The sequence below is a fragment of the Schistocerca gregaria genome, chromosome 9, assembly GCF_023897955.1.
Source record: "Schistocerca gregaria isolate iqSchGreg1 chromosome 9, iqSchGreg1.2, whole genome shotgun sequence".
NCBI lineage: Eukaryota > Metazoa > Arthropoda > Insecta > Orthoptera > Acrididae > Schistocerca > Schistocerca gregaria.
Window position 1 is genome coordinate 8,158,754 of NC_064928.1, and position 19,847 is coordinate 8,178,600.

Sequence of the window (19,847 nt, forward strand, 5' to 3'; positions counted from 1 at the left end):
ACTGATATTCTCTGCTGGCCGGACACGGTTTTTTATCCCCGGACCAAGAACAACACCGTTATGTGGCTTCTTGGCCGTTACATTTTTGCAGTGGTTGATGATCATGGTATTACCGATTTCATTTCGTTTACTGGTTACATGCTTCATGAGTACTGGACGCAAAAGTCTTTCCCACACCTTAAGAGGGACTTTGCGAATATGCTTACTATTGTTTTCGAAAAGCAGGGAGTTGGTTAAGTTTCAATTTCTATTGATCGCTCCTGCGCCTGAATTATTAATGGAACTGGTATAGGGGCATACTGAGCTAACTTCATGACAGGGAAGACATTCTCGCTAGTTCTTAGGTACAATCTTGGCAGGAAGGCAAAATAACTGTTTCGATAGACAACGCTTCATAAGTCCTGTGTTCACATATAAGTATAATAAGACTCCGAACCAAAGACAATTACAACGTATTGGTGACACTGTGCTTCAGTGCAGGGAGGAGGAGACGTCATGGCCAGGCCTCGGGATACGACCCCTGCCCAACGCGCCTCCACCTACCTGCCCTGGGTCATTACAAAGGAAAAACGAAAAAACAGTGTTAAAAAAATATGAATAAAGAAAAACCTAAAAAGGACATAATAAACATAAACGAAAAAAACAGCGAAAAAAAGAAAAGAAATGAAAAAAAAGTGGATCAGTCGTAAAAAAAAAGTGGTAGAGCACTGGTAAAATAAATAAAAAAAAGTAGGTAGAGCGTTCGCTTAGCATGTGAAAGGTCCAGGGTTCAAGCCGCGGCGCCTCCATTTTTTGTGGTCAGTGCATGGTAAGTGTTGGTCGCGGCGAACCTAAAGGCACGCAAGATGTTGCAAAGCCAGCGTCACAGATTGATATGATGTATACTGACGTAAGGAGAGCAAGATGTAAGTGTGGGGACCGGCTGTTATCGAGGTGTCATCGAGTGCAGATCTGTCTTAGGTATCGCGGCTTAACCTCATTAAAGTCTAGAGGGTGGACAACACGTTGGTCTTACTCAGAGCGGTGTCCGAATTCTATTTTCGACGTTATACGTGCCACTTTCATTGTGGCCAACTACGATTCGATACAGAATGCACGAAACCTGAAAGACACCCTAACGGATACATAGAGAGTAGTGTTTGTCTGCTGAATAATGGGAGTGCAAGGGTCTGTGTCGTCTATATGGCTGTATGTAGCACCATTTATCTTCGGGGGGGCGGGCGTAGCTCAGATGGTAGAGCGCTCGCTTAGTACGCGAGAGGTACTGGGATCAATACCCAGTGCCTCCAGAATTTTTAACACACCTACATGCGCACCTTGCCATGCAAGTGGAATAATTCACAACCAGCAGATGTGTCTAGGAAGATACAAGCGAATGATTAGCATCCACAATTGATAAGCGTGCTGTTATTAGTGCGCAGGAAGCACCCTCCTCCCACGCCTACACTTAATTTAGAAACAGTACAAGTGTTCCCGTAAGGTTCTCAAGCCTATGTCCGAAAGATCTGCCTTGCGCTGAGTTCACGTAAATCCCACTGCACATTCCTATTCTTTGCGTGCAGTCAGCTGCTACTGGTGTTGCTAGTTGTTACTGCTGATAACAGATGCCGTAGCAATCAATTCATGGAGTGAGTTGTATGTTTTGCGATAGTCTGTCTCTGACAAGCAAGCACAGGTGACATAGGTGCGAACACAGGAAGCTTGCAGACCCTCGCTGCCTGCAGACACCGAGCAGCCACACTAGGAGGGCGGCCTAAGCCGTAGGCGAAATGTGCTCATTCGCTTTGGCGCGACGTCGAACTATAAATAATGCTGTCACTAGCGTGAGCGTCGTGGAAAGTCGGAAAAGTCGGCTGCGAGGGTGAGTGCCAAGTTTGGGGAGCGTTTCGTAGTATGCGCAGTGCAATGGAGACGCGGAAACTTGTTGTGGCCCAGTGTTTTGCAGTTGGACGACAAGATTGGTACACAGTAGTAAAGAGCGAGGCACTGAGTTGGCATGAATAATGGAGTGCACAATGGGGCTCGAGATGTGTTTGTTACCTCAGGTGCTGTATGATTGTCGACAAGGAGTGAAAACGGAGCAATTTGTGACGTCTCTTTCAATTTAAGACGTTAAAAACAGACGGAATTTGCATTTGTAATACCAGAGCATGGAAACTACTTGGAACTTTTGTGTATATGAACGGGTCCGCGCCTTTGTACTCTGCTCCCTTCACCACTACAAACCAACCAACCATCGTGTCCGTGCGCATCTGAGTCGCAAAGAATGGGGAATAGCGCAGCTTGCTCGTGCATGGGGCGTAGCTCAGTTGGTAGAGCGTTCGCTTGGCATGTGAAAGGTCCAGCGTTCAAGCCGCGGCGCCTCCATTTTTTGTGGTCAGTGCATGGTAAGTGTTGGTCGCGGCGAACCTAAAGGCACGCAAGATTTTGCAAAGCCAGCGTCACAGACTGATATGATGTATACTGACGTAAGGAGAGCAAGATGTAAGTGTGGGCACCAACTGTTATCGAGGTGTCATCTGCCTTAGGTATCGCGGTTTAACCTCATTGAAGTCTAGAGGGTGGACAACATGTTGGTCTTACTCAGAGCGGTGTCCGAATTCTATTTTCGACGTTATACGTGCCACTTTCATTGTGGCCAACTACGATTCGATACAGAATGCACGAAACCTGAAAGACACCCTAACGGATACATAGAGAGTAGTGTTTGTCTGCTGAATAATGGGAGTGCAAGGGTCTGTGTCGTCTATATGGCTGTATGTAGCACCATTAGTCTTGGGGGGGGGGGGGGGCGTAGCTCAGATTGTAGAGCGCTCGCTTAGTATGCGAGAGGTACTGGGATCTATACAGACTACCTCCAGAATTTTTAACACACCAACATGCGCACCTTGCCATGCAAGTGGAATAATTCACAACCAGCAGATGTGTCTAGGATGATACAAGGGAATGATTAGCATCCACAATTGACAAGCGTGCTGTTATTAGTGCGCAGGAAGCACCCTCCTCCCACGCCTACACTTAATTTAGAAACAGTACAAGTGTTCCCGTAAGATTCTCAAGCCTATGTCGGATAAAAATCTGCCTTGCTCTGAGATCACGTAAATCCCACTGCACATTCCTATTCTTTGCGTGCAGTCAGCTGCTACTGGTGTTGCTAGTTGTGACTGCTGATAACAGATGCCGTAGCAATCAATTCATGGAGTGAGTTGTATGTTTTGCGATAGTCTGTCTCTGACAAGCAAGCAAGGTGACATAGGTGCGAACACAGGAAGCTTGCAGACCCTCGCTGCCTGCAGACTCCGAGCAGCCACACTAGGAGGGCGGCCTAAGCCGTAGGCGAAATGTGCTCATTCGCTTTGGCGCGACGTCGAACTATACATAATGCTGTCACTAGCGTGAGCGTTGCGTGAGCGTCGTGGAAAGTCGGAAAAATCGGCTGCGAGGGTGAGTGCCAAGTTTGGGGAGCGATTCGTAGTATGCGCAGTGCAATGGAGACGCGGAAACTTGTTGTGGCCCAGTGTTTTGCAGTTGGACGACAAGATTGGTACACAGTAGTAAAGAGCGAGGCACTGAGTTGGCATGAATAATGGAGTGCACAATGGGGCTCGAGATGTGTTTGTTACCTCAGGTGCTGTATGATTGTCGACAAGGAGTGAAAACGGAGCAATTTGTGACGGCTCTTTCAATTTAAGACGTTAAAAACAGACGGAATTTGCATTTGTAATACCAGAGCATCCAAACTACTTGGAACATTTGTGTATATGAACGTGTTCGCGCCTTTGTACTCTGCTCCCTTCACAGCTACAAACCAACAACCATCGTGTCCGTACGCATCTGAATCGCAAAGAATGGGGAATAGCGCAGTTTTCTCGTGCATGGGGCGAAGCTCAGTTGGTAGAGCTTTCGCTTGGCATGTGAAAGGTCCAGCGTTCAAGCCGCGGCGCCTCCATTTTTTGTGGTCAGTGCATGGTAAGTGTTGGTCGCGGCGAACCTAAAGGCACGCAAGATGTTGCAAAGCCAGCGTCACAGACTGATATGATGTATACTGACGTAAGGAGAGCAAGATGTAAGTGTGGGGACCGGCTGTTATCGAGGTGTCATCGAGTGCAGATCTGTCTTAGGTATCGCGGCTTAACCTCATTGAAGTCTAGAGGGTGGACAACACGTTGCTCTTACTCAGAGCGGTGTCCGAATTCTATTTTCGACGTTATACGTGCCACTTTCATTGTGGCCAACTACGATTCGATACAGAATGCACGAAACCTGAAAGACACCCTAACGGATACATAGAGAGTAGTGTTTGTCTGCTGAATAATGGGAGTGCAAGGGTCTGTGTCGTCTATATGGCTGTATGTAGCACCATTAGTCTTTGGGGGGGGCGGGCGTAGCTCAGATGGTAGAGCGCTCGCTTAGTATGCGAGAGTTACTGGGATCAATACCCAGTGCCTCCAGAATTTTTAACACACCTACATGCGCACCTTGCCATGCAAGTGGAATAATTCACAACCAGCAGATGTGTCTGGGAACATACAAGCGAATGATTAGCATCCACAATTGACAAGCGTGCTGTTATTAGTGCGCAGGAAGCACCCTCCTCCCACGCCTACACTTAATTTAGAAACAGTACAAGTGTTCCCGTAAGATTCTCAAGCCTATGTCGGAAAGATCTGCCTTGCGCTGAGTTCACGTAAATCCCACTGCACATTCCTATTCTTTGCGTGCAGTCAGCTGCTACTGGTGTTGCTAGTTGTGACTGCTGATAACAGATGCCGTAGCAATCAATTCATGGAGTGAGTTGTATGTTTTGCGATAGTCTGTCTCTGACAAGCAAGCACAGGTGACATAGGTGCGAACACAGGAAGCTTGCAGACCCTCGCTGCCTGCAGACACCGAGCAGCCACACTGGGAGGGCGGCCTAAGCCGTAGGCGAAATGTGCTCATTCGCTTTGGCGCGACGTCGAACTATAAATAATGCTGTCACTAGCGTGAGCGTCGTGGAAAGTCGGAAAAGTCGGCTGCGAGGGTGAGTGCCAAGTTTGGGGAGCGTTTCGTAGTATGCGCAGTGCAATGGAGACGCGGAAACTTGTTGTGGCCCAGTGTTTTGCAGTTGGACGACAAGATTGGTACACAGTAGTAAAGAGCGAGGCACTGAGTTGGCATGAATAATGGAGTGCACAATTAGGCTCGAGATGTGTTTGTCACCTCAGGTGCTGTATGATTGTCGACAAGGAGTGAAAACGGAGCAATTTGTAACGGCTCTTTCAATTTAAGACGTTAAAAACAGACGGAATTTGCATTTGTAATACCAGAGCATCCAAACTACTTGGAACTTTTGTGTATATGAACGGGTCTGCGCCCTTGTACTCTGCTCCCTTCACCGCTACAAACCTACAACCATCGTGTCCGTGCGAATCTGAGTCGCAAAGAATTGGGAATAGCGCAGTTTGCTCGTGCATGGGGCGTAGCTCAGTTGGTAGAGCGTTCGCTTGGCATGTGAAAGGTCCAGGGTTCAGGCCGCGGCGCCTCCATTTTTTGTGGTCAGTGCATGGTAAGTGTTGGTCGCGGCGAACCTAAAGGCACGCAAGATGTTGCAAAGCCAGCGTCACAGACTGATATGATGTATACTGACGTAAGGAGAGCAAGATGTAAGTGTGGGGACCGGCTGTTATCGAGGTGTCATCGAGTGCAGATCTGTCTTAGGTATCGCAGCTTAACCTCATTGAAAACTAGAGGGTGGACTACACGTTGCTCTTACTCAGAGCGGTGTCCGAATTCTATTTTCGACGTTATACGTGCCACTTTCATTGTGGCCAACTACGATTCGATACAGAATGCACGAAACCTGAAAGACACCCTAACGGATACATAGAGAGTAGTGTTTGTCTGCTGAATAATGGGAATGCAAGGGTCTGTGTCGTCTATATGGCTGTATGTAGCACCATTAGTCTTCGGGGGGGCGGGCGTAGCTCAGATGGTAGAGCGCTCGCTAAGTATGCGAGAGGTACTGGGATCAATACCCAGTGCCTCCAGAATTTTTAACACACCTACATGCGCACCTTGCCATGCAAGTGGAATAATTCACAACCAGCAGATGTGTCTAGGAAGATACAAGCGAATGATTAGCATCCACAATTGACAAGCGTGCTGTTATTAGTGCGCAGGAAGCACCCTCCTCCCACGCCTACACTTAATTTAGAAACAGTACAAGTGTTCCCGTAACATTCTCAAGCCTATGTCGGAAAGATCTGCCTTGCGCTGAGTTCACGTAAATCCCACTGCACATTCCTATTCTTTGCGTGCAGTCAGCTGCTACTGGTGCTGCTAGTTGTTACTGCTGATAACAGATGCCGTAGCAATCAATTCATGGAGTGAGTTGTATGTTTTGCGATAGTCTGTCTCTGACAAGCAAGCACAGGTGACATAGGTGCGAACACAGGAAGCTTGCAGACCCTCGCTGCCTGCAGACACCTAGCAGCAACACTAGCAGGGCGGCCTAAGCCGTAGGCGAAATGTGCTCATTCGCTTTGGCGCGACGTCGAACTATAAATAATGCTGTCACTAGCGTGAGCGTCGTGGAAAGTCGGAAAAGTCGGCTGCGAGGGTGAGTGCCAAGTTTGGGGAGCGTTTCGTAGTATGCGCAGTGCAATGGAGACGCGGAAACTTGTTGTGGCCCAGTGTTTTGCAGTTGGACGACAAGATTGGTACACAGTAGTAAAGAGCGATGCACTGAGTCGGCATGAATAATGGAGTGCACAATGGGGCTCGAGATGTGTTTGTTACCTCAGGTGCTGTATGATTGTCGACAAGGAGTGAAAACGGAGCAATTTGTGACGGCTCTTTCAATTTAAGACGTTAAAAACAGACGGAATTTGCATTTGTAATACCAGAGCATCGAAACTACTTGGAATTTTTGTGTATATGAACGTGTCCGCGCCTTTGTACTCTGCTCCCTTCACCGCTACAAACCAACAACCATCGTGTCCGTACGCATCTGAGTCGCAAAGAATGGGGAATAGCGCAGTTTGCTCGTGCATGGGGCGTAGCTCAGTTGGTAGAGCGTTCGCTTGGCATGTGAAAGGTACAGGGTTCAAGCCGCGGCACCTCCATTTTTCGTGGTCAGTGCATGGTAAGTGTTGGTCGCGGCGAACCTAAAAGCACGCAAGATGTTGCAAAGCCAGCGTCACAGACTGATATGATGTATACTGACGTAAGGAGAGCAAGATGTAAGTGTGGGGACCGGCTGTTATCGAGGTGTCATCGAGTGCAGATCTGTCTTAGGTATCGCAGCTTAACCTCATTGAAGTCTAGAGGGTGGACAACACGTTGCTCTTACTCAGAGCGGTGTCCGAATTCTATTTTCGACGTTATACGTGCCACTTTCATTGTGGCCAACTACGATTCGATACAGAATGCACGAAACCTGAAAGACACCCTAACGGATACATAGAGAGTAGTGTTTGTCTGCTGAATAATGGGAGTGCAAGGGTCTGTGTCGTCTATATGGCTGTATGTAGCACCATTAGTCTTTGGGGGGGGCGGGCGTAGCTCAGATGGTAGAGCGCTCGCTTAGTATGCGAGAGGTACTGGGATCAATACCCAGTGCCTCCAGAATTTTTAACACACCTACATGCGCACCTTGCCATGCAAGTGGAATAATTCACAACCAGCAGATGTGTCTAGGAACATACAAGCGAATGATTAGCATCCACAATTGACAAGCGTGCTGTTATTAGTGCGCAGGAAGCACCCTCCTCCCACGCCTACACTTAATTTAGAAACAGTACAAGTGTTCCCGTAACATTCTCAAGCCTATGTCGGAAAGATCTGCCTTGCGCTGAGTTCACGTAAATCCCACTGCACATTCCTATTCTTTGCGTGCAGTCAGCTGCTACTGGTGCTGCTAGTTGTTACTGCTGATAACAGATGCCGTAGCAATCAATTCATGGAGTGAGTTGTATGTTTTGCGATAGTCTGTCTCTGACAAGCAAGCACAGGTGACATAGGTGCGAACACAGGAAGCTTGCAGACCCTCGCTGCCTGCAGACACCTAGCAGCAACACTAGCAAGCCGTAGGCGAAATGTGCTCATTCGCTTTGGCGCGACGTCGAACTATAAATAATGCTGTCACTAGCGTGAGCGTCGTGGAAAGTCGGAAAAGTCGGCTGCGAGGGTGAGTGCCAAGTTTGGGGAGCGTTTCGTAGTATGCGCAGTGCAATGGAGACGCGGAAACTTGTTGTGGCCCAGTGTTTTGCAGTTGGACGACAAGATTGGTACACAGTAGTAAAGAGCGAGGCACTGAGTTGGCATGAATAATGGAGTGCACAATGGGGCTCGAGAGGTGTTTGTTACCTCAGGTGCTCTATGATTGTCGACAAGGAGTGAAAACGGAGCAATTTGTGACGGCTCTTCCAATTTAAGACGTTAAAAACAGACGGAATTTGCATTTGTAATACCAGAGCATCGAAACTACTTGGAACTTTTGTGTATATGAACGGGTCCGCGCCTTTGTACTCTGCTCCCTTCACCGCTACAAACCAACAACCATCGTGTCCGTACGCATCTGAGTCGCAAAGAATGGGGAATTGCGCAGTTTGCTCGTGCATGGGGCGTAGCTCAGTTGGTAGAGCGTTCGCTTGGCATGTGAAAGGTCCAGGGTTCAAGCCGCGGCGCCTCCATTTTTTGTGGTCAGTGCATGGTAAGTGTTGGTCGCGGCGAACCTAAAGGCACGCAAGATGTTGCAAAGCCAGTGTCACAGACTGATATGATGTATACTGACGTAAGGAGAGCAAGATGTAAGTGTGGGGACCGGCTGTTATCGAGGTGTCATCGAGTGCAGATCTGTCTTAGGTATCGCAGCTTAACCTCATTGAATTCTAGAGGGTGGACAACACGTTGGTCTTACTCAGAGCGGTGTCCGAATTCTATTTTCGACGTTATACGTGCCACTTTCATTGTGGCCAACTACGATTCGATACAGAATGCACGAAACCTGAAAGACACCCTAACGGATACATAGAGAGTAGTGTTTGTCTGCTGAATAATGGGAGTGCAATGGACTGTGTCGTCTATATGGCTGTATGTAGCACCATTAGTCTTGGGGGGGGGGGGGCGTAGCTCAGATGGTAGAGCGCTCGCTTAGTATGCGAGAGGTACTGGGATCAATACCCAGTGCCTCCAGTGCTCAATACCCAGTGCTGCTATAGCAGCTCCTACTCCTGTTTCTGCTTTAGTTCATTCTTCTACTCTTGTTACTGCTGGTGTTTGTTTATTAATTCGTTTTAGACCAATATTAGATACTTATAATTGTGGTTGATTTTTACTTTTAATTGGTTGTATAACTATATTTATGGCTGGATTGGGCGCTAATTTTAAATTTGATTTGAAGAAGATTATTGCTCTTTCTACTTTAAGACAACTTGGTTTAATAATAAGAATTTTGGCTATGGGTTATCCAAAGCTTGCATTTTTTCATTTATTGGCTCATGCTTTATTTAAGGCATTATTATTTATATGTGCAGGTTCAATAATTCATAATTTGAAGGATTCTCAGGTTATTCCTTTTATAGGGTCAATTGTTAATTTCATACCTTTAACTTCAGTTTGTTTTAATGTTTCTAGTTTATCTTTGTGTGGAATACCTTTTTTAGCGGGATTTTATTCAAAGGATTTAATTCTTGAGATGGTTTGTTTAAGATGAATTAATTGTTTAATTGTTTTTCTTTATTTTTTTCTACTGGTTTCAGTGCTTCTTATTCTTTTCGTTTGTTTTATTATTCAATATCTGGGGATAATAATTTTTATTCTAGATTTTCTTTTGATGATAAGGGTTATTATATTTCATTTGGAATAATTGGTCTATTGTTTGTTGCTGTTTTTGGTGGTAGTCTTTTATCTTGATTAATTTTTCCTATTCCTCATGTGATTGCTTTAACTTATTATTTAAAGTTTTTAACTATTACAGTTGTTATTTCAGGTGCTTATTTAGGTTATCTTATTTTTAATTTTGATTTTTCTCATAATTTATTTTCTTTAAGTATACCTTCTTTTGTCAGATTTGCTGGTTCTATATGATTTATACCTTTTCTTTCAACTAAGTTTATTAGATATATTCCCTTAAAAATAGGTTATTATTCATCTAAGTCATTTGATTATGGTTGGGGTGAATTACTTGGTGGTCAAGGTTTATATAGATTATTTATTTATTTAATTGGTTATATTCAAGGTTGATATGATTCTAATTTCAAGATTTATCTTTTAACCCATTAGCTTGTTTAGCTTACCTTTTTACATTAAGGTGTATGATGCACGTTAGTTTTTAATACTAAAGGAGGTAGTTTAATTCTATCTTATGTAATTTTAATGAAGGTAATTTTATTTACTTTATTTACCCTATCAAGGTAACCCTTTAATCAGGCACTTCATTTATTTAATATATAAATAAAATTTTTTTAAATAATTATATTAATTATAATAATATAATTAACATAAATTATCTATAATTAGATTATTTAACTAATATATATATAAGTTAACTTAATATAAAAAAAGAATTCATATAAATAACATATTAAATTAAATTACATAATTGTATAAAATATATTTATTATATTATTTAATCTTTCTTTATTTATTAGTGAAAAGAAAGATTAATTAAGAAAGAATATAATACATTTATTGCTATACATGTTCCAATTAATCTTTAATTATATATAATAGAGAAGTTGTTGTGGTCATACAGGCGAGCGTTTCTTTTTTTTTGTTAATGTTTGTGGTTTTTTTCTTTTTTTTCTTTAAATATTTGAATCTTTTATTTTTTCCTGATTTAATAAATTTAAAAATTTCTTATTTTTTATTTTTAAAAGTTTTATTCTTGCTTGTTTATTCACTTTTTCTTTGTATTATATGTAAGTTTTGTTAGACTAAATGTTCTTTTTGCAGTAATTTGATTCAATTATCAAGTGATTTTGGATTTAGCAATTGATTTAGTATCGGCATAATTCGTGCCAGCAGCCGCGGTTATACGATTGATACAAGTGAATATTATTGGTTAAAACAGTTGTTTATACTATTAGGGTTGAAATATAAATTTGTAAGGTGAAATGTTAAAATTTATTTGTGGCCCTTTTTATGAATCTGTGAAATTTAAATAATAAACTAGGATTAGATACCCTATTATTTTAAATGTTAATTATATTTAACAGGGTACTATTAGTTAAGGTCTTAAAAACCCAAAGAATTTGGCGGTATCTCATACCATTCAGAGGAACCTACCCCATGATTGATAATACACGATTTACTCTACTTAATTTATTTGTTTGTATATCTCCGTTATCAGAGAATCTTTTTAGAGTTATAATTCTCAAGATTTATAATTATAAAATCTTTCAGGTCAAGGTGCAGCTTATAGTTAAGAGGAGGTGGGTTACAATAGATTTTTGTTTATAACGGATTTGATACTGAAATACTGTTAATGAAGGTGGATTTGATAGTAAATTAATTTATTTAATTTAACTGATATTGGCTCTGAGATGTGTACACATCGCCCGTCGCTCTCATTATTGATTATTCTATTCTATTTTAAAGTAGCTTCAATTTAGATGAGATAAGTCGTAACATAGTAGATGTACTGGAAAGTGTATCTAGGAAGAGTTTCAAGATATAACTTATTAGTAAAGTGTTTCATTTACACTGAAAATTTTTCAGTGCATATCAGGATATCTTGTTTATTTATTTTATTATATTTATTTTTTGTTTATTTAATTATTTAATATAAATAATTTTATTGTATTTTTGTCTTAGTATATTTTATAGAATTGATTTTTTAAATTATAGTGTATTGGTAATGTAAGTGTTTTATGAAATATTATTTTAAATTTTTTTAAGTACATTTTATTTATTGTACCTTTTGTATCAGGGTTTATCAAAATTTTAGTATTTATTTTACTTGTCTCGATTTGGGTTGATTTATAAATAATTTATAGTTAATGTATCATAATTATTATTAAATTATTTATAGAAATGAGATGTTAATCGTTTCCCAAGATATCTAGTTTCTTAAGAATAAATTTAATTTTTTAAAGTTATTTGTTTTTATTTAATTTTTTAAGTAAAAATATTAACTTATTTATTCTTTAAGGGATAAGCTTTGAAGTTAATAACCTATAATTTATTTTATAGAAATATAATAGTAAGCTTTAAACCAGCTATCTTTAAGATTACGTTTTAGTTCATTATTTTTTATTTTGATTTTATAAATATTTTAGGTTTTTTATTAAGATTATTAATTTAATGTTAAAATTTTTGTAATAATGATAGAATTAGTATATTTATTTGTATGAAATTTTTACCTTGTGAACTTATTATAAGGAACTAGGCAAAATTGATTTCCACCTGTTTATCAAAAACATGTCCTCTTGTTTATACTTTGAGGTCTGGCCTGCTCACTGAGCGTATTTTTAAAGAGCCGCGGTATTTTGACTGTGCAAAGGTAGCATAATCATTAGTCTCTTAATTAGTGGCTGGAATGAATGGCTTGACGAGAAATCAACTGTCTCTTAATAAATTTATGAATTTAACTTTTGAGTCAAAAGGCTTAAATTCTTCTTTAGGACGAGAAGACCCTATAGAAATTGACATTTCCTTTTATATAGTTTTTTGTTTGTCTTTCTATATTTAATGATGATGTTTTGTTGGGGTGACATGAAGAATAGATAAACTCTTCATTATTATATCATTTATTTAAGTTTGTTATTTTGATCCATAATTTATGATCATAAGATTAAGTTACCTTAGGGATAACAGCGTAATTGTTTTTGAGAGCTCATATCGACAAAGCAGATTGCGACCTCGATGTTGGATTAAGAAAAATTTTGGGTGCAGGAGCCCAATGATTAGTTCTGTTCGGCCTTTAAATTCTTACATGATCTGAGTTCAGACCGGCGTGAGCCAGGTCGGTTTCTATCCTAAGATTATTAATCCATATTAGTACGAAAGGACCATATGGTTAAAATATTTTTTGTTATATTGATTAATATTAATTTATTTACTATTTTGACAGATTAATGTTTTGAATTTAGAATTCATTTATGTAGATTTTTTTCTACAAATAGTATTGATACTTTATGAGTTATTTATATTTATTTTTAATTTTCTTTTATTGGTTATTTGTGTTTTAATTAGTGTTCCTTTTTTAAGGTTTTAGGTTATATTCAGATTCGAAAGGGTCCAAATAAGGTAGGTTTTGTTGGAATTCCTCAGCCATTTAGAGATGCTATTAAGTTAATTTGTAAGGAGCAGCCAATTCCTATTATATCTAATTACCTACTTTATTATTTTTCCCCTGTTTTTAATTTAATGATTTCTTTAGCCGTTTGAGTAATTTTTCCTTATTTAACTTATATGTGTTCTTTTTCTTATGGATTTTTATTATTTTTATGTTGTACTAGATTAGGTGTTTATACTGTTATAATTGCTGGTTGATCTTCTAATTCAAATAATTCATTATTAGGTTCTCTTCGTTCTGTTGCTCAAACAATTTCTTATGAAGTTAGTTTAGCTTTAATTTTATTGTCTTTAATTATTTTAATTGTTAGTTTTAATATGTTTGATTTTATAAACTATCAGCTTTATTGTTGATTTATTATTATTTCTTTTCCTTTAGCTTTAGCTTGTTTTGCTTCTTGTTTAGCTGAAACTAATCGTACTCCTTTTGATTTTGCTGAAGGGGAATCTGAGTTAGTTTCAGGATTTAATATTGAGTATGGTGCGGGTGGTTTTACTTTAATTTTTTTAGCTGAATATACTAGAATTGTCTTCATAAGAATATTATTGGCTTTAATTTTTTTAGGTGGTGATTTTTATTCTTTTATATTTTTTATTAAGCTTGCTATTATATCTTTTGGTTTTATTTGGGTTCGTGGAACATTACCACGGTTTCGTTATGATAAATTAATGTACTTAGCTTGAAAAAGTTTTTTACCTTTATCTTTGAATTTTTTTATTTTCTTTGTTGGTTTAAAGATTTTATTTATATCATTTGTTTAGTGAAATTTTTTGAGAAAAGTTAATAGAAGAGTTAAACTTCTAATTTTATGTTTTCAAAACATATACTTTTCCTAAGCTAATTAACTTTATTCCTTAATTAATTTATCTCATGCGTTTGCGACATGGACATTAATTAAGAAATATGTAAGGTAGATAATTGTTAAGATTTGACCTGTTATAATATAAGGTTCTTCAACAGGTCGTTTACCAATTCACGTTAGTAGGCATACAACAACTACTATAATTCAGAATAAAATTTGATTAATAGGGTAAAATTGAATGCCTCGGAATGGTGTTTTATTATAAAATGGTAAAATTATTAAGATTCTAATTGATAAAAATAATGCAATAACACCTCCTAATTTATTAGGGATAGATCGTAGAATTGCATATGCAAATAGGAAATATCACTCTGGTTGAATGTGAACTGGTGTTACTAATGGGTTGGCAGGTACAAAGTTATCTGGATCTCCTAATAGGTAAGGATTGATTAAACATAGTATAATTAATAATGATGTTATTATTACAAATGTAATAGAATCCTTAAAGGTAAAGTATGGATGGAATGGAATTTTTTCAATATCTCCATTTAGTCCAAGAGGATTATTAGATCCTGTTAGGTGAAGAAAAAATAAATGAATTGCTGCTATAGCAGCAATAATAAATGGTAATACAAAATGGAATGTGAAGAATCGATTTAATGTTGCATTATCAACAGCGAATCCTCCTCATACTCATTGGACCAAATCTGTTCCTAAGTATGGGATTGCTGATAATAAATTAGTAATTACTGTTGCACCTCAAAAAGATATTTGGCCTCAGGATAAGACATATACTATAAATGCAGTTGCTATAACTAAAAATAAAATCACTGTACCAATTATTCAGGTATGTATATATATATATATATATATATATATATATATATATATATATAAGATCCGTAGTAAATTCCTCGTCCTACATGTAAGTAAATACAAATAAAAAATATAGATGCTCCATTTGCATGTAAGGTTCGGATAATTCAACCATTAATTACGTCTCGGCAGATGTGTACTACACTACTGAATGCTATTTCAATATTTGATGAATAATGTATAGCTAAAAATAGTGCAGTTACGATTTGTATTACCAAACATACCCCTAATAGGGATCCAAAATTTCATCAAAATGAAATATTTGTTGGGGCAGGTAAGTCAATTAAAGAGTTATTAATAATTTTAATTAAAGGATGTCTTAATCGTAAGGGTTTATTCATTAGTAATTATCTTAATTTACGAATAGGTCCCTGATTAATATTAGTGATTTTAACAACTGCTAGTAGTGCTAAAAATAAATAAATTATTATTATTATTGTAATAATGAATGTTGGTCTGTTATATAATTTTTCTAAAGATATTGTTATTTCTTGATAATTGATTGAATTATCAATATTTATAATTTCGGTGTTAATGAAAAAGTCTATAAATATAGATATATCTAGAATAATTAATATTGATATGATAAATACTCACATTATCAATGTAATAATTATAGTAATTGATTTAGGCTGAAATATTTCGTTTGATGCAATTCTTGTAATGTAAATAAATAATACTAGTATACCACCAAGAAATGTTAAAAATAAAATATATGATAATCAATATCTTTCTATTATTGTTCCTGTTATTAATCCAACTAGGAAGGTTTGAAGGATAATAAAAAGCATTATTGATATTGGGTGTCTTAATTTAATAAAATTAATATTTATTACATTTGATAATGATATAATTATTATTTTGATCATTTCAGGGGTTAGTTTATTTAAAATATCGGTTTTGGGGACCGATGATGGAAGCTTTTCCACCTCTGAAATTTTAAAAGTGGGGGCTGGACTCATTTCCGGTTTACAAGACCGGCGTTTTTTTTAAACTATTAAAACTAATGTTTATATTCTCTATTTTTACTTCTTTATTGATTTATTTTGCTGGTGTTTATGTTTTTTCTTCTAAACGTAAACATTTATTAATGGTTCTTTAGAGATTAGAATATATTGTTCTTTCTTTATTTATATTAGTTATTGTTTTTCTTATTGAGTTTGATTATGATTATTTTTTTCCTGTTATTTTTTTAGTTTTTTCTGTTTGTGAGGGTGCTTTAGGTCTTTCTATTTTAGTTTCAATAATTCGTTCTCATGGTAATGATTTTTTTAATTCTTTTGGTTTATCTTTATGTTAAAGTATTTATTTATAACTATTATTTGATCCCTCTTTGTTTATTAAATAATTGTTGATGGTTGGTTCATTCTTTAATGTTTCTGTCGAGTTTTGTGTTTATAATTTGTGTTTATTCATATGCTGATTTGAATATAATTAGATATTATTTTGGTATTGATTATTTTTCTTTTAGTTTAATTTTGCTTAGTTTTTGGATTTGTTCTTTAATAATCACTGCTAGAGGTTCAGTTTATTTAAGTTCATATCATTCTAATTTTTTTGTTTTTATGGTTTTGATTTTAATAATTATGCTTTACTGTTCATTTGCTAGATTAAGTCTTCTTTCTTTTTATATTTTTTTTGAGGCTAGATTAGTTCCTACTTTACTTTTAATTTTGGGTTGGGGTTATCAACCTGAGCGTTTGCAGGCTGGTGTTTATTTAATTTTTTATACTTTGGTTGCTAGATTACCTTTATTATTAGTTTTATTTAAGGTTTATGATTTTTCTAATACTTTATATTTTCCTTTATTAGTTGATTTTGGTTCTTATTATTTTATGTTTTATGTTTTTATAATTTTGGCTTTTTTAGTTAGGATACCTATGTTTTTGGTTCATTTATGACTTCCTAAGGCTCATGTAGAGGCCCCTATTTCAGGTAGAATGATTCTTGCTGGTGTTTTATTAAAGTTAGGTGGTTATGGTATTTTTCGTGTTATAAAGGTTATTTCTTATTTGGGTTTAAAGTTTAATTATTTTTGATTATCTTTGGGTTTATCTGGGGGTGTTATTGTAAGATTTATTTGTTTTCGTCAGGTTGATTTAAAGTCTTTAATTGCATATTCTTCTGTTGCTCATATAAGAATGGTTATTGGTGGATTGATGACTATGAATTGATGAGGTTGTGTAGGTTCTCTTTCTCTAATGGTTGGTCATGGTTTATGTTCTTCTTGTTTATTTTGTTTATCTAATATTATTTATGAACGTTTAGGTAGATGAAGATTATTAATTAACAAGGGTATAATTAATTTGATGCCAAGAATGGCTTTATGATGATTTCTTTTAAGATCATCAAATATGGCTGCTCCTCCATCTTTAAATTTGGTAGGTGAAATTAGATTATTAAATAGAATTATATCTTGATCTTCTTTTAGATTCTTTGCTTTGATTTTTTTATCTTTTTTTAGAGCTGTTTATACTTTGTATATATATTCTTATTCTCAGCATGGAAATTATTATTCTGGTGTTTATACTTGTTCTCTTGGTTATTTTCGTGAATATCATCTTTTACTTTTACATTAATTGCCTTTAAATATTCTCTGTTTAAAGGGTGAATATTTCTTTGTTTAGTTTGCTTAAGTATTTTAATTAAAAATATTGTTTTGTGGAATCAATGATATGAAGTTTTTCATCTTAGGCCGTGAATTTATTTTCTATTTGTTCTTTGTTTTTTTCGAGAACTATAATTTTTATTTTAGGTATTTATTATTTAATAATTGATTATAGAGTTTTTGTTGAGTGAGAGCTTTTCAATTTAAATGGTTCTATAGTTGTTATAACTTTAATTTTGGATTGAATATCTCTTATTTTTATATCTTTTGTTATATATATTTCTTCTTTGGTTATTTATTATAGAGAGGATTATATATCTGGTGAAAAGAATATAAATCGTTTTATTATTATTGTTTTAATATTTATTCTTTCTATAGGTTTTTTAATTATTATTCCTAATTTAATTAGAATTTTATTAGGTTGAGATGGTTTAGGTTTAGTTTCTTATTGTTTAGTTATTTATTATCAAAATGTAAAATCTTATAGTGCTGGTATATTAACTGCACTTTCTAATCGTATTGGTGATGTTGCTATTTTAATTTCTATTGCATGAATGTTAAATTTTGGTGGTTGAAATTATATTTATTATTATGATTTTATTTCTAATTCTTTTGAAATAAAGCTCATTACTATATTAATTGTTTTAGCAGCTATAACTAAGAGAGCTCAGATTCCTTTCTCTTCATGACTTCCTGCTGCTATAGCAGCTCCTACTCCTGTTCCTGCTTTAGTTCATTCTTCTACTCTTGTTACTGCTGGTGTTTATTTATTAATTCGTTTTAGACCAATATTAGATACTTATAATTGTGGTTGATTTTTACTTTTAATTGGTTGTATAACTATATTTATGGCTGGATTGGGCGCTAATTTTGAATTTGATTTGAAGAAGATTATTGCTCTTTCTACTTTAAGACAACTTGGTTTAATAATAAGAATTTTGGCTATGGGTTATCCAAAGCTTGCATTTTTTCATTTATTGGCTCATGCTTTATTTAAGGCATTATTATTTATATGTGCAGGTTCAATAATTCATAATTTGAAGGATTCTCAGGATATTCGTTTTATAGGATCAATTGTTAATTTCATACCTTTAACTTGAGTTTGTTTTAATGTTTCTAGTTTATCTTTGTGTGGAATACCTTTTTTAGCGGGATTTTATTCAAAGGATTTAATTCTTGAGATGGTTTGTTTAAGATGAATTAATTGTTTAATTTTTTTTCTTTATTTTTTTTCTACTGGTTTAACTGCTTCTTATTCTTTTCGTTTGTTTTATTATTCAATATCTGGTGATAATAATTTTTATTCTAGATTTTCTTTTGATGATAAGGGTTATTATATTTCATTTGGAATAATTGGTCTATTGTTTGTTGCTGTTTTTGGTGGTAGTCTTTTATCTTGATTAATTTTTCCTATTCCTCATGTGATTGCTTTACCTTATTATTTAAAGTTTTTAACTATTACAGTTGTTATTTTAGGTGCTTATTTAGGTTATCTTATTTCTAATTTTGATTTTTCTCATAATTTATTTTCTTTAAGTATACTTTCTTTTGTCAGATTTGCTGGTTCTATATGATTTATACCTTTTCTTTCAACTAAGTTTATTAGATATATTCCTTTAAAAATAGGTTATTATTTATCTAAGTCATTTGATTATGGATGGGGTGAATTACTTGGTGGTCAAGGTTTATATAGATTATTTATTTATTTAATTGGTTATATTCAAGGTTGATATGATTCTAATTTCAAGATTTATCTTTTAACTTTTATTTTTTGAATATTTATTTTGGTAATATTATTTTTCGTTTACTTAAATAGCTTATAATTAGAGCGTGACACTGAAGATGTTAAGGAAGTATTTTTACTTTTAGGTATTTATAAATATAGATATATAATTTTTACAGTGAAAATGTAATGTTTTATTTAAACTATATAAATTTTAGAAATGTTAACGGAGTTTAACCGCTAATATAAAAAGTTAGCAGCTTTCATATTGGCTTTACATTTCCTTAATTGGAACTATTATAGTTCAATTATATTATTAACAGTAATACGCCTCTTTTTGGCTTCAATTAATAAGAATAAGGGTAGTATATACCAATCTTCCAGGTCGAAACTGACTGCAATATTTCGCTTCTTATTCTATTTAAGGTTGATTGATATTATCAATACTTTTTGAATGCAACCCAAATGTTATGTTTAACTACAACCCTTTGTTCTGCTCATTGTAATGCTCCTTGATTTCATTCATGGTATAGTCCACCTAGTAGAACTAGAATAA

The 19,847-nt window shown here is 35.9% G+C and overlaps 1 non-coding gene and 1 pseudogene across 1 annotated transcript; both read left to right on the forward strand.

Moving 5' to 3' along the window:
* Positions 1–805: 805 nt before the first annotated feature.
* Positions 806–19,358, forward strand: LOC126292029 (NADH-ubiquinone oxidoreductase chain 5-like; annotated as a pseudogene).
* On the forward strand, positions 9,105–9,177 carry Trnat-agu (transfer RNA threonine (anticodon AGU)). Its single transcript has one exon. It is a non-coding gene; the product is annotated as a tRNA-Thr (tRNA).
* Positions 19,359–19,847: the final 489 nt, after the last annotated feature.